Raw genomic sequence first — 12,714 nt, forward strand, 5'->3', positions numbered from 1 at the left:
CTGTGGGAATGATAGGAACAGGTGCGGACCTTTCAATAGTGCAGTCGGTGTAGTAGCACCAAGGTCCAGTTGTGTGAGGGGCCAATTGAGCCCAATTAGTAGTTATTTTTTACTGCCTAACCAGTGGAAATGGACGCCAGTTCCTGTGCTCGCATTAGGACCCAGGGGGGCGCTTGCTATGCCACTGAATGCAAAGTTCATCCTTACAATGAGTCTGTGCCCACAAAGAATTGTAGCCTTACTTCTCTCCATGCCCAAACTTCCTGAATGCTCTAAAATGTGCTTTTCGACAAATTTCTTCCCAAAAAATGAAGGGGCATATTTACAAGCCACTATCGCCACCATAACGTCATTTTCAGCGATTTTGTGATGGTGATAGGGGTCTCGCCTTTTAACGCCTCACTTTCACGCTGTATTTAGCGTGGAAGGGGAGGAAAATGGGTGTTGCTGTGGGCGTTCCACCGCAGCACTCATTGATTTTGACGCTGCCACCTATTTACAAGGACAGCGCCAAAATTAAGACCAGGGAAACCTGGTCTCAAACAGGCAAAATGAGGAGAAATGCTTTATTTCTCCTTGTTTATGCTGTTTCCATGTGTGCTGCCTTGTGCCGCACACATAGAAACAGAAAATTGCCTATGATTGTTTATGTGCATGAAGGTACCACTTCTGGCACATAAACAATCATTCCTGCACAAAAACAATCCTGAGAAGCATTTTCCTCTTTCTAGCAGTGGTGGCTGGCATGGCTCACGGTTGGCGGTGGTGGAGTGAGCACAAAGGGGGGGGGGGGGGGGTCGATAATGTGGAAATCACGTGGGGGGGTGCGCAATATAAAACAAAAAACTTACCTTGCCGCCGGGTCTGCCATCTCTGCTCCTGCTCTTCCCATTGAAGTCAAGGAACAGGAAGCACAGCCAGGCCCCACTGACCAATCACAACACTGCAATGCAGAATTTGAATTGGTCTGCCAGGGAATGGGAGCCTGGGTAGATTCTCCATGCAGGCTATAATACAGCATGCATGGAGAGCAGGGAAAGTGCGCATGACTGGTTTATGCGGCCCGAGAGGGCCGGCCAAACTGTCATGTGCACTTAGGAGGCGGCAAACCACTCTTCCACCTGCTCCAAGAGCAGAGCAGCCCCACCTGCCCACCCGCATAGTAGCACAAGCATAAAATGGGAATAACTCACAGTTATTATAAATTTTATGATTAAGAGCATTGGGGCGACACTCCTCCGCCATAGCAGAGGAGCCGCAACTGCTTTCTATGTGAAAGAGAAAGTAACAATGAGAAATAAAGATATTTCTCCTCGTTGCGCCTCGCCTTGGAAGGCATATCTTTCTGGCGATTTACCAGTCTGGTAAATCTGTGAATGCATCAAAAAAACCATGGGAGTTGCGTGGGACCACCCAAGCCACGCCCATGGAATTTGTGCTGCGTTGCCTTACTCCAGATTCATGCGGCCACGCAGGGTGCAGCAAAGGGGCCTTGCGTGGCTTCATAATCTGACTTAAGGTTGATGTGGCTCTTGCACTGCATTGTGTGGTGCAAGAGCGACACAAACCAGCTCGGAAATAGAACCCCAAGTATTCAAGAAACCCTACCTGATACAGTAGACTCCTGTAACTAGGTCATGTTTCATCATGCTTCACCTTGAGTCAGTGGATAAACAACTGGGAGGGGGCTATTGTGTCGTCATTACAATAGAAATTTGTTTTTCACCCTATTTGCTGATTAACATTGAACCTATCAAGATTTTGTAGAAATACAATTAACCGTGAAGAGGAACTGATTCGTTTTTAGGTTTTGCCTGCACAGCGCTTGTGAAATCTACTTACTTTTCTCCCATTTTGATTGGCAGTAGCATATTTTCCTGAATTTATAAATGCTTGTTCCGTGTCTGCTTTTCTTATTAGTTTCCCGGAACTGAAATACTGTTAACGTCCGCTTTGGTAGAATTATTTTTTCATAAAGTTTTGCCTCTTTCTGCTCTTGCAGCAGATTTAAGCAGGGCAACTTGAAAGAGATTAAGTGATTTGCCCAGAATCACAGGATGTTGCGCTGCCAAGACTTGAACCGGGAACCCCAGCTCTCAAGTTAGCAGCTCTTGCCACTGCACCACATCCTGTCCACTCTCATAATGTTTGTTTTTGGTGATCATGTAACGAAATGATGCTCTTCTGTTGCTACTAAATCTGTCTCCGTTGGCCGTGGTTTCATCCTCTACTTCCGCCTGGACCTTTAACTCTGCCCTGCAGATGCTGGGGATTCCAAACACCATGCCAGGTATGTGGCTGATGTCCCACATCCCTCGCCACCATTAGCCACGTGGAGCTCTAGACAAGGCTTGCGTGAAAGCTCACAACATATGTTTGAGCTGGCACAAAATATTTTGGCAATGAATGAGAACATTTTGCTAAAACATATTCCAGTGAATCTAAAATAAAACTATACCACCCCTTGACAGCAGCTGTATAACGCTATTGCATGGCCCGCTACTCACCTAGGGCCTCATGTAGGTAGCCAAATACCGGTCGGTAACGGCCGATTTTCGGTAATTTTACCGTTACCGACCGGTATTTTGGCTAATGGTATGTAGGGGGACAATTTTTGCTTTCGGAATTTACCGAATCGGTAAAATTACCGAATCGGTAATAATACCGAATCGGTAATGTTACCGAATCGGTAACTTTTCCGAATCGGTAATTTTACCGATTCGGTAAATTCCGAAAGCAAAATCGAGATGTAGGGGGAGTGTGTGGGTGTGTTTTAGAGTCGGTATTTACCACCAACTTTTAGTTGGTGGTAAATAATTAATGTATGTATTCATGCATTTTTACCCGCGTAGCAGTGTGCAATGTGGCATACATACATGCCCTTAGGGCATGTATGTGTGCCACATGTGCACACATGGCCGAAACAGGGGTGCAACAGGGTGTCAATGTGACACCCTGCCACCCTTGTATGTGTTCCCCCCATTACCGAATCGGTATTTACCGATTCGGTAATGAGGCATACCTTCCCATCAATGGGAAGGTATGCCTCATTACCGAATCGGTAAATACCGATTCGGTAATCACCGACTAGTAACGAATCGGTAAAAATTACCGACTCATTACCTACATACGAGTTACCACTTCTTAAATACCGAGTCGGTACGGCTCGGTATTTAAGAAGTGGTAACTGGTACGCTACCTACATGAGGCCCCTAGTAAGGAACGTGTTTCCTTGCTATTACTTACATATTAACGATCTCTGTTGAAGGCATTAACGGTTGCTTTTGTCTCAGCCGAACTTCCGAACCAGGCCAGTGGTGTAACGAAATTTGAGGGGCCCCCCTGTAAAGTACATGGATGGGGCCCCCATTCTCCGTGTCAGTCAAGAACTCTGAAGCCAGCGACCCACCATACTGCCCATGAAACACATGAAAACGTGCCTTCCTACGTCTTTAGTTGACCCTCTCTGAAAACCAGGACATGTGCTAAAATTGTCAAAATCTAATGGGACAGTTGGTGAAAAACCTGGACTGTCCTGGTGAATCCAGGACACCTAGTCATCCTAGGCCCTCCAGAGGTTGATGGCTTTTGCTCTTCTCTAGTAGTCAGTGCTAGCTGCGAGGCAGGGGCTCCTAGTGAGGCACTGCAGCAGAGGCAGGAGCCAATGAGAAGTGCCAAGAGGAAGGATGCAGCCATGGACTATCATTTAGAAGTCGCCAGGGATCGCACCTGCGACATCTTGCTACCAATGGCACTCCCCTTGCGACCCATGGCACTCCCCTTGCAACCCATGGCACTCCCCTTGCGACCCATGGCAGGTAGATCAAAATGAAGAGCAGAAGGCAAACAGGATGCCGATAACTGTTTACTTTCAGAAACTTCTCGTTCTTGTGTCAGCCGCTTTCTGTTTTTTAAAATAAATATATTCATCCTGGCAATGTACGCTCGGAAAAACTTTCCTGGGTTGTCTTGATTGAAAAGATTAATACAATATACGATCCTTAAAATGTAAAGCCTTATTTCTCTATTCTGGCCAGATAGATGGATTCCAAATTACAATTCTTTGTAAAAGGGATAGATGGCCCTAAATAGAGTGCCCCAGGTGACATGCCCTATCTGGTAAACTTACTATACATTAATACCAGCCTAAGGGTCTGATGAAGAGGAGATTGTATATCTGATAGATATTGAGAACAGAGCCAAACTTTGTAATTATAAAAACTTTTTAAAAATAAATTATGTGACACCCCACCAAGTCAGCTATACCAGATTTAACAAACTCCAGACAGTCCTGACCTTCGAGCCAATAGCATGCTGCATTTATGGAGATGTTATCAATTTCCCTAAACAGAGTCGGTACAATCTAGTGCAGTTACAAAATTAATTAGGAATTTAATCAAAACAGCACAATATATCAGACATAGTAAAGAAATATATCGAACAACCCTTCTTTGTATTGAGAGAGCCTAAATAACTAAAAGCAGACCGGAGCCTAAATAACTAAAAGCAGACCAGCTGTGTGCTTGCGTTTTACAAAAGAATCGACTAAATCTATTTACATTTAACAGGTTGGCTTTGCGTTTTGTGCTCTGTAAAAAAACAGAATGCATATACTTCTTTCAGAGAAACGTGATCCGCTTGACTCAACTAGAGCTAGGGTGACCAACCACCATCCGTAAATTTTACGGACCGTCCGTAATTTGGATCTCAGGTCCGTTGTGCGTGACGATCCCTTTTACGGACGCCTTTTGTCCATAGTTTTGGGCATTGGGGAACATCACTGTTCCCCTGCCAGTAGCCTCACCTCCCTGATGGGGCCGCCACGCACTCATCCTCTAAGCACACTGAGCGCAAGGCAAGCCCCATCCACCCATTGTCATTCTGTATGGGGCTGATTGCCACATACAGAATGACAATGGGACAGTCTGTACTCTTAATGCATGTGGTGAGCGTCCTTAGCCTCGGTCTAGGGCAGGGCATTCAGTCAGATGGAAGAAATACACAAAAACCCCAATGCAGCTACACGAGAATCAGGTTCACAAAAAGGTGAAAAAAGTTATTATTATTTTTTTTTTAAAACGGACCCATTTTCAGTGTTATATTCAACAAAGCCATTGTTGCAGTTTTTTTATTTTATGCAACTGACAACCATTGACAAAGCCAATAGTTCTGGCTTGTAGGTGTAATTCTACTTGTTATGTTATATATCTGGATGCAATAAAAGAAGCAACAAATTACCAGTTGGGCAGCACATTATGCTAAGCACAGATTTTTAGCTTAGTTGTTTTAAGCCATGCCCTTAGTTACATTGAACACCCCCTTTGGAGAGACCCCCCAGTTTTTCATTCCACTTAAATCCCTGAAAACAACACCATGTCACAGTGGCACTGTGCTTCATGCATGACTCATGACTTCTACTTTTTTGGATTGCCTATGTACAGGGGTATAGTGAGCCCTCCCCGTCCCACCCCTTGCTTTAGGAACTGCAGCAGGGGTGAAGCATTTGATGGGCCTCTTCTGTCTGCAACTCTGCAGACAAAGGCTCAGCTCATAATTAATATCAAAAAGTGAGTAAGTGAAGGGATGGGTGGATGGCTGGATGGATTAGTGAAAGGGTGAATGGATGGATGAAAGGGTGAATGAATGGATAATGAAAGAAAGGATGGACGGATAAGTGAGTGGACGGATGGATGAGAGAAGGTAAATACATGGATGTCTGGGTGGAAGGGTAGATGGACGGGTAAATGGATGGATGAGTGAATGGATGGATGAGTGAAAGGGTGGATGATAGGCGAGTGAATGGGTGGATGGATCAGTGAACTGATGGGAGGATTAATGAATTGATAAGTGAAAGGATGAATGGATGAGTGAAAGGGTGAATGTAAGGCTGGATGAGTGAGTGCAAGGGAGGGTAAATGGACAAAAGGGTGGATAGATGAGTGAAGGAGTAAAAGGGTGGATGAATCCTGTCCTTGTCACTGGATCTGGCAAACTCTAGTCCTCTTCTCCCCCCTCCCACTCCCCTTCCTCAGGCTCTACTAGGCACAGAAACAGGTCCCAGGCGACTCCTCCCTCCCCTCATTATCTTATGTCGTCCTCATTATGTTCTACCCTATGTCCACGGATGACGCATAACACACCATGTTCTAGCTGTGTTTACATACTCTGGCGATGCGGTCTTTGGGACTAGATACCCCCCTTTTACCAGGGGGCGGGATCCTTGGACTCTTGCAATGGACTACCATGTAACTCGAAAGTCATACATTGACTAATGGCGTATTTGTATCTGTTCTATTGGCTAATGCTGCCACATACACCCTGTACGCTGTTCTGATTTTTTCCCTAACACTGCAAAATGCTAAAACAAAATGTTAATTAAAAGATATAAACAAAAAGGAGTAAAAGGGTGGATGGATGAGAGAAAGGATGGATTGATGAGTGACGGAGTGAAAGGGTGGATGGATGAAAGAAAGGATGGATGGATGGATGAGTGAAAGGATGGATGAGTCATAGGGTCAATGGATGGATTCATGAGTGGATGAGTAGATGGATGGGTGGATGGAAGGATGGATGACTAAGTGAAAGGGGATGAGAGAGAAAGGGAGGATAGATGGATGACAAAGGGTGAATGGGTGGAAGGATGAGTGACTGGGTGGATGAATGAGTAAGTGAAAGTATGGCTGGATGGGTGAAAAGTTAAATGGCTAGATGGATGAGTGAATGGATGGACGAGTGGAAGAGTGGATGGATGAGTGTACAAATGGATAGGGTGAAAGGATGAATGGCGGGATGGATGAGTGAAAGGGTGGATGGAGGGATAGATGAGTGGAATGATGGATGGATGGATGGAGGATAGGTTTGCAAATAGTTGAATATTGATATGGATGGGCGCACAGATGGAAGGACAGAATGAATGGTGAAAGATTGAATGATCGATGAAAGAAAGATTACACCTTGTAACCCCCATTATCTTAAGTAATATTTCCTATACATTGACTTTTACTGTCTTTGTCTCTATATAATATGTGTGTGATGTAACGCACCCAACACCCTGTCCTACTTACTTGGGATGAGTAGCACTATAAAATAAATTAAAAATATACATGAGAGAGGGTCTTTGTGGAGATTAGGGGGACCACTGGAGGGTGGTAGCAAGGCCGGACTGGCCGGTCCAGGCATTATGCATTTCCCTGGGAGGCTTGAAAGGTGGGGTGGGGGCGGTTTTGTTACCACAAAAAGACCTGCACATTTGCTCAAAGCTGCGCATAGTGAAAATCCATAAAGTGCACAATTGGCTCAACCTAATATAAACTTATTTTCACTTGTATTTAAGTGGTGGCTATTTACTTACTGACATACTTTTGCGCAACCTCCTCTGATGTGTCTGTAAAACGTACCTTTTGTCCTGAATTTTGACTTCCTGTCCTGAATTTACACCCATGCCAGTTGGTCACCCTAACTAGTGCCGATTAAGTGGGTTGTGAAGCGCTATAAAAGACTTCACGTACAAGAATCGAGATACAGCAGAAGAATGTGTAGGGACCGGCCTAATACAGAATAATGCAGCCAGTTCCATGCGGAACCTTCTTGACGCCACCGATAAGGGCTTTACGTGGGATGCAAAAAAGCGGGGTTTCTGAAACTGGGGTGGACTATGTAATTAAGGGTGTGACTTAAAAAAGTAAACTAATTACTATTGATTTTTTTAAATTCTGAATTTGTGGGACCTGTGGAAGCTGTAGGGATCTTCAGAGTGTTTTAATCGCTCAAACACACAACGTACCCACTTACCTATAAACACTGTATTTTATTTTGCGTTATCAGCCTTTAGACAGCTGTGTATTTCCAGCGCAAACATTACACAAAAAAGCAACTGAAATAGTGACCAATTGCTCTGTGCTCTCTACAGAGAGGCCAACGATTGGATGGCTGTCTTTTGAACAACTTTTTCAACCCAGTAACAGGAAGCTCATAGGATTATTAAACCATGTGGATGATGAGGAGGGGTGAGCGGCTGGGTGCCCCTGCAGCTGGTGCCTGGGCGGCTTTTGTTGATTGGCCGTCTTCCATTTTTCCTCAAAGCCACTTCCTAGTTACTGATAAGGACCTGCATAGGGTGTGTGGGTAGCACCTTTCTCGCCCGGAAGTGAGGGTGGAGCTACGCCTGGGGCGCACAGTGTGTCTCCTGCTCCCTGTAGGCAGGGGACACACCATACATTTAAATCACAGGTGGTGGCCGGGGGGTGCAGTCATAGGTAGGGGCTCATGGGTGGGACACGTGGGTACATGCAGGTAGGTGCACGGATGCTACACACGGGTGCATGCAGGTAGGTGCACGGGTGGGACACATGGATGTATGCAAGTAGGTGCACGGCTGGGACACATGGGTACATGCAGGTAGGGTTTCATGGGTTGGACAATTGCGTATATGAAGGTAGGGGTTCATGGGTGGGATCACATGTGTGCATGCAGGTTTGTGCAAGGCTGGGGCATGTGTGTGCATGATTTGAATTAGTTGTGCCTCTGGTTTTGCAGAGAGTACCGAAAAGCCAGGGTCGGGAGGGCTTGCTAGGTATTGGAGAGGGAAGGGGGCGTGTCTACTTTACACTCAAACTTTTCTCTCTTCTGCCATCCGCTTATCCTCTCATCTACTGCCAACTCCCCCTTGCCCTCCAGGGCTCTGAAGCAGCTCAGCTGGTGCGAAGCGCTACACCCACACTTGCAAAGCAGCAGGGGTTACCTGGGGGTGCTGCAGGACGGCAGAGGGGGTCCTCAGGAGGAGGAGCAAGCTGGGGCCAAGCAGGGCCTGGGCAGCAGCAGCGATGGCCCTGCCATGGCTTGGGGCTGGGTCCTACCGGTGGGCCTCCTGGATTCGGTGTGGGCAGGGTCCAAGGCCTGCCAGGTTGTGCTTGCACCAGGGGAGGGCTCTGATGTGTAGGGTCCGAGGCCTGCCAGCCTGCGCTGGCACCAGGGGGTGGGTGGGCTCAAGGTGTGCAGGGTTTAGGTTTCATCAAATATCCATAAATATTTTTCTTTTAGATCAAAACCAGACCCTATGTATGAGAAATGGGAGGGGTCTCAAGAGATTATTTGCAGTAATATTAGTGAGCTGCTGCTGTGTTACAATATTGAAAATACACATCATTGTCCCTGAATTTTAGAAATAAACACATTTAGAATTTGGATGAGTGAGTCTGTGCATTTTCAGTGACCTGGCCAAAGATGGCATAATAGAGCTGAAACAGGATCAGAAATTCAAAACTGTTCTGAACAGGGGCCCCCAAAATCCGTTTGGCCCTGGGCCCCCAAATTCCTTAAGATGTCCCTGATCACTGGGATAACAGCCTACTTGCAGAGATCCCTCTAAGGAAACAATGTAACTTGTTACTTGGTTTCACTTCAGTCCTGATTCAGCACAGGAGCTCAGAGCAGACTGCACACGCAGCTGCTTCAGAGAGTGAGACACAGCTCTCTACCGAAGAGCTGAGGGGGCCCCCCCTTCACCTACTGAAGACTGGGGCGCCCCCGCACTGCGGGGGTGTTTGTTACACCCCTGCTTCAGGCGTGCGCATACACGCACACACCCACACACACACGCACACACACAGCCTTCTCCCACTGCAGCGGCCTGCTTCATGTCTCTACTCCATACTTTCACTGAACTTGCCATACAGGTAAACAACAGTAGTTATATCGTGCATTCACGGTCTCCTGATTGGCTGAACCGATTTTAGTGCTCTACTGTGTTACTTGTTTCCTAGTGGGGCTCAGAAAACGTTGCTATAGACCATTCTTTACCAATAGATGTTACTAGTATTAATCAGCTGAATGAAATCTGTGCCTCTTATCGCTCTAGTGACTTAGCAATGCCCCCACCATCCCTCAGTCTCTGAGTTCTGTGAAAACATCCTTCAGACAATAGCATCCGCTTGGCTCTGATTCATGTGAACTCCAGCAAGAAATAAACCTCATTTTCCAGCTGAGCTGTCTGAAAATGGGGCTTTTACCTTTCATTGCAAGAAATATTCTCTTTATATAGTTTGAACTCTGCAAGTATTCTGTGATAGCAAAAACACAGCTTTAACTGTCAGAAGGAACAGTTGCATACACTTACAATTACACATTGGCAATTCCAATAGGTTTCGCCCATGCAAGAGCTATTGACTCATTCAAGGCAAAAAAACAAACGTATTAAAGTCAAGAGGCAGTCAATGCAGTGTACGTGCTTTTTAGGTCTCGCCTGAGCCAGCGCTTGCGCTGGTCTGGCGAGACTGATTGAGAGGGCTCCAAAAAGTGCTTCCAGGCCAGCCTAGAGCTACAGTGCATGTGTGCGGGCGTGCACGCCGCGCTTTACCGCAATTACTTTGACTTTTGCGGCCGCACGGCCACATTGATGTTTGATCGCGATCATTTTCACTTTCGCGGCCGCTTGGCATAGCCAATAGGTCTTGCTTTTGGGACCTTATAAGTATTTAGTTATGCAACTGTTGCATGGCTAAACACTTATAATGTCCCACAAACGAGACCTATTGGCTATGCCAATGCTTATTTCCTTGACTTTGAGTTGATCAACTTAGTTATAGCGCTTTTTTTCTTGACATTAACCCATGATGCCTAAAGGAGCAGTGACAAAGCCAAAGAAATCTCACATAGATGAAAGCTAATGGCTTTGCCAATGCTTGTTATTTGTGGCTACATACATTCACGTTTTGTAGAGGGCCTCCTGTCATCAGTATTTCAATAGAGTAAAACAGTTAACAGAGAGAACCTGAGTGGGCTTTGGGCCAGCCCACTTCAGCTATTGGCTTTGCTTTCATGAGGTTTTGATGCTTTGCAATGCATAGATGATATTCCAGTCAAGGCCACTGCAATTAGGTGATGGTTATGCTGTTTAATTTGTGTTCCTAGCACGTTGCAGTAATGGGGGCATAGAGCAGTCCTTTTATTAGAATGCAGATAAGACACAGATTAAAATTGAGATCCCGTGTGTATTTTTTTGCTTTTGCTTTCCTGGCACAACATTTAAATTGGTGATTTATGTTTTCTTTATTTTGATTTGAAAGTACATACAATTTGGATGTCTTTGTCTGTCCTAAATTGCAAAAAGAACAGAGGATGTATGGTACGCTGAGTTTATCAAACATTCATCCCCAGTCACAGATCTGGGTTAAATCCATTGGTTTTCTTGCACGCCACGTCATTCCAGTTTAGACCCAGCCATATGCAAATCAGTCTTGACCCTGTTCCCAGGGGGAGCAGTCCAGCCCTATCTGCCAGGCCAGGTCTTCCCTGGACCAGAAACAAGCACCCTGGGACCGGTTTGGGGTAACACCCCTCATCAGCCTGGCCAGCCATGACTGGGGGTGAATGTTTTGATTTGTTCTGCATTCCGTCCATCATTTGTGTGTCTTTTGCTTAGTCTGTTCTAAAGACACAGTGTGATTCAGAAATCACCCTTGTGTGTTCATTTAATTTACTTTGCTAGCAGGACAACATTTTGGATTTAAAGCTTTATTTCTTCATGAAGCAAAATCGTGTACACATAGGCTTTGCAAAAGATGCATAGAATATATTGGCCCTTTCATAAGTATGTACTATGCAATACCATGCAATACTGTGCTGTATATGTGCTCTGAGTTCACCACTGAAAGTCTACACCAGCTAACAAGGTAAAACTTAAAAGGTAATGATGTTAGGATATGATATCAGTGAAACAAACACACAGTTTAAATGAAAGGACATTCCCTCATTGAGAACTGGTAGATATTTCACTTAAATGAAGATCAAAAAACACAAATGAAAAGCTGCAAGGACTACATCTTCTACAGTGCTGTATGACTTCAGGAAGAAACGCAGCTGTGATAGGTCTAGGTGTGGTCACGATCTGCTTTGATGTACTAAAAATACTTATATTTGTTCTTGCTACATACCGAGACCCATGAGGGGCACCAAAATCACGAAATAAATCAAAATAACCATGCTACCATCTTCACGTGACCCCACCACAGCCTTCTACTGATCCAGCTGGATCAGCAACCCAAAGTGCTGACAGTGCGTGGTCTTCTATATCATTTAGAACAGAGTATTGATGCTGTTCTTACGGCTCTGGTTGTAACCTGGTTGTCAAGGATTTAGAATCAGGACTCCTTCACAGGCATCACAGCTAGTGGTGTGCACATTTTACATTCTAAGTCTTCAGACCTTAAGCCCACCCATTGCTTACCAGTGGTTGGCTTAACTTACACACTCATTTGCTGCTCTATGTGCCTGCTCCCAGCCCCTCCTTTCCACCTCCTGTTGTCCATGTTGCCCCTCAACTCACCCTCTCTCCCTGCCGACCCACACTCCCACCGTTTTGTCTTCTGTCCCTCTGTTTTGCCTCTTGCAATCATTTTTTTTGTTGCTGTGATGCAGTTAGTGTTGGCCATGTCATATTGCTTTTTCCCACACCCTTCTTTGCCCGTGTTGCCCCTGAATATGCCTTCCTCCCTTCGGGTTGTCTCCTGTCCCTAAGGCAATTACAAAAAGGTGCTATGACATGGCCAGCACTGCTCCAACCACAGGAAAGAACTCTACAACTCTACTCTGGGTAAAGGAGTTGGCCTAACGGCTAGGGCGGTCGACCTCGAATCTGGGGAACCAGGTTTGAGTCTGGGCAATGACACTGAACATCCTGTGACTCTGGGCAAATCACTTAATCTCCCCGTGCCTATC

The 12,714-nt window shown here is 45.7% G+C and overlaps 1 protein-coding gene across 2 annotated transcripts in view; it reads left to right on the forward strand.

Annotated features, from left to right (window-relative positions):
- Positions 1-12,714, forward strand: part of ELF5 (E74 like ETS transcription factor 5) — a 233,881-nt gene that overhangs the window by 595 nt on the left and 220,572 nt on the right. The window lies entirely within an intron of this gene.

Source organism: Triturus cristatus, chromosome 3_1 (genome assembly GCF_964204655.1).
Source record: "Triturus cristatus chromosome 3_1, aTriCri1.1, whole genome shotgun sequence".
In the NCBI taxonomy this organism is placed as follows: domain Eukaryota; kingdom Metazoa; phylum Chordata; class Amphibia; order Caudata; family Salamandridae; genus Triturus; species Triturus cristatus.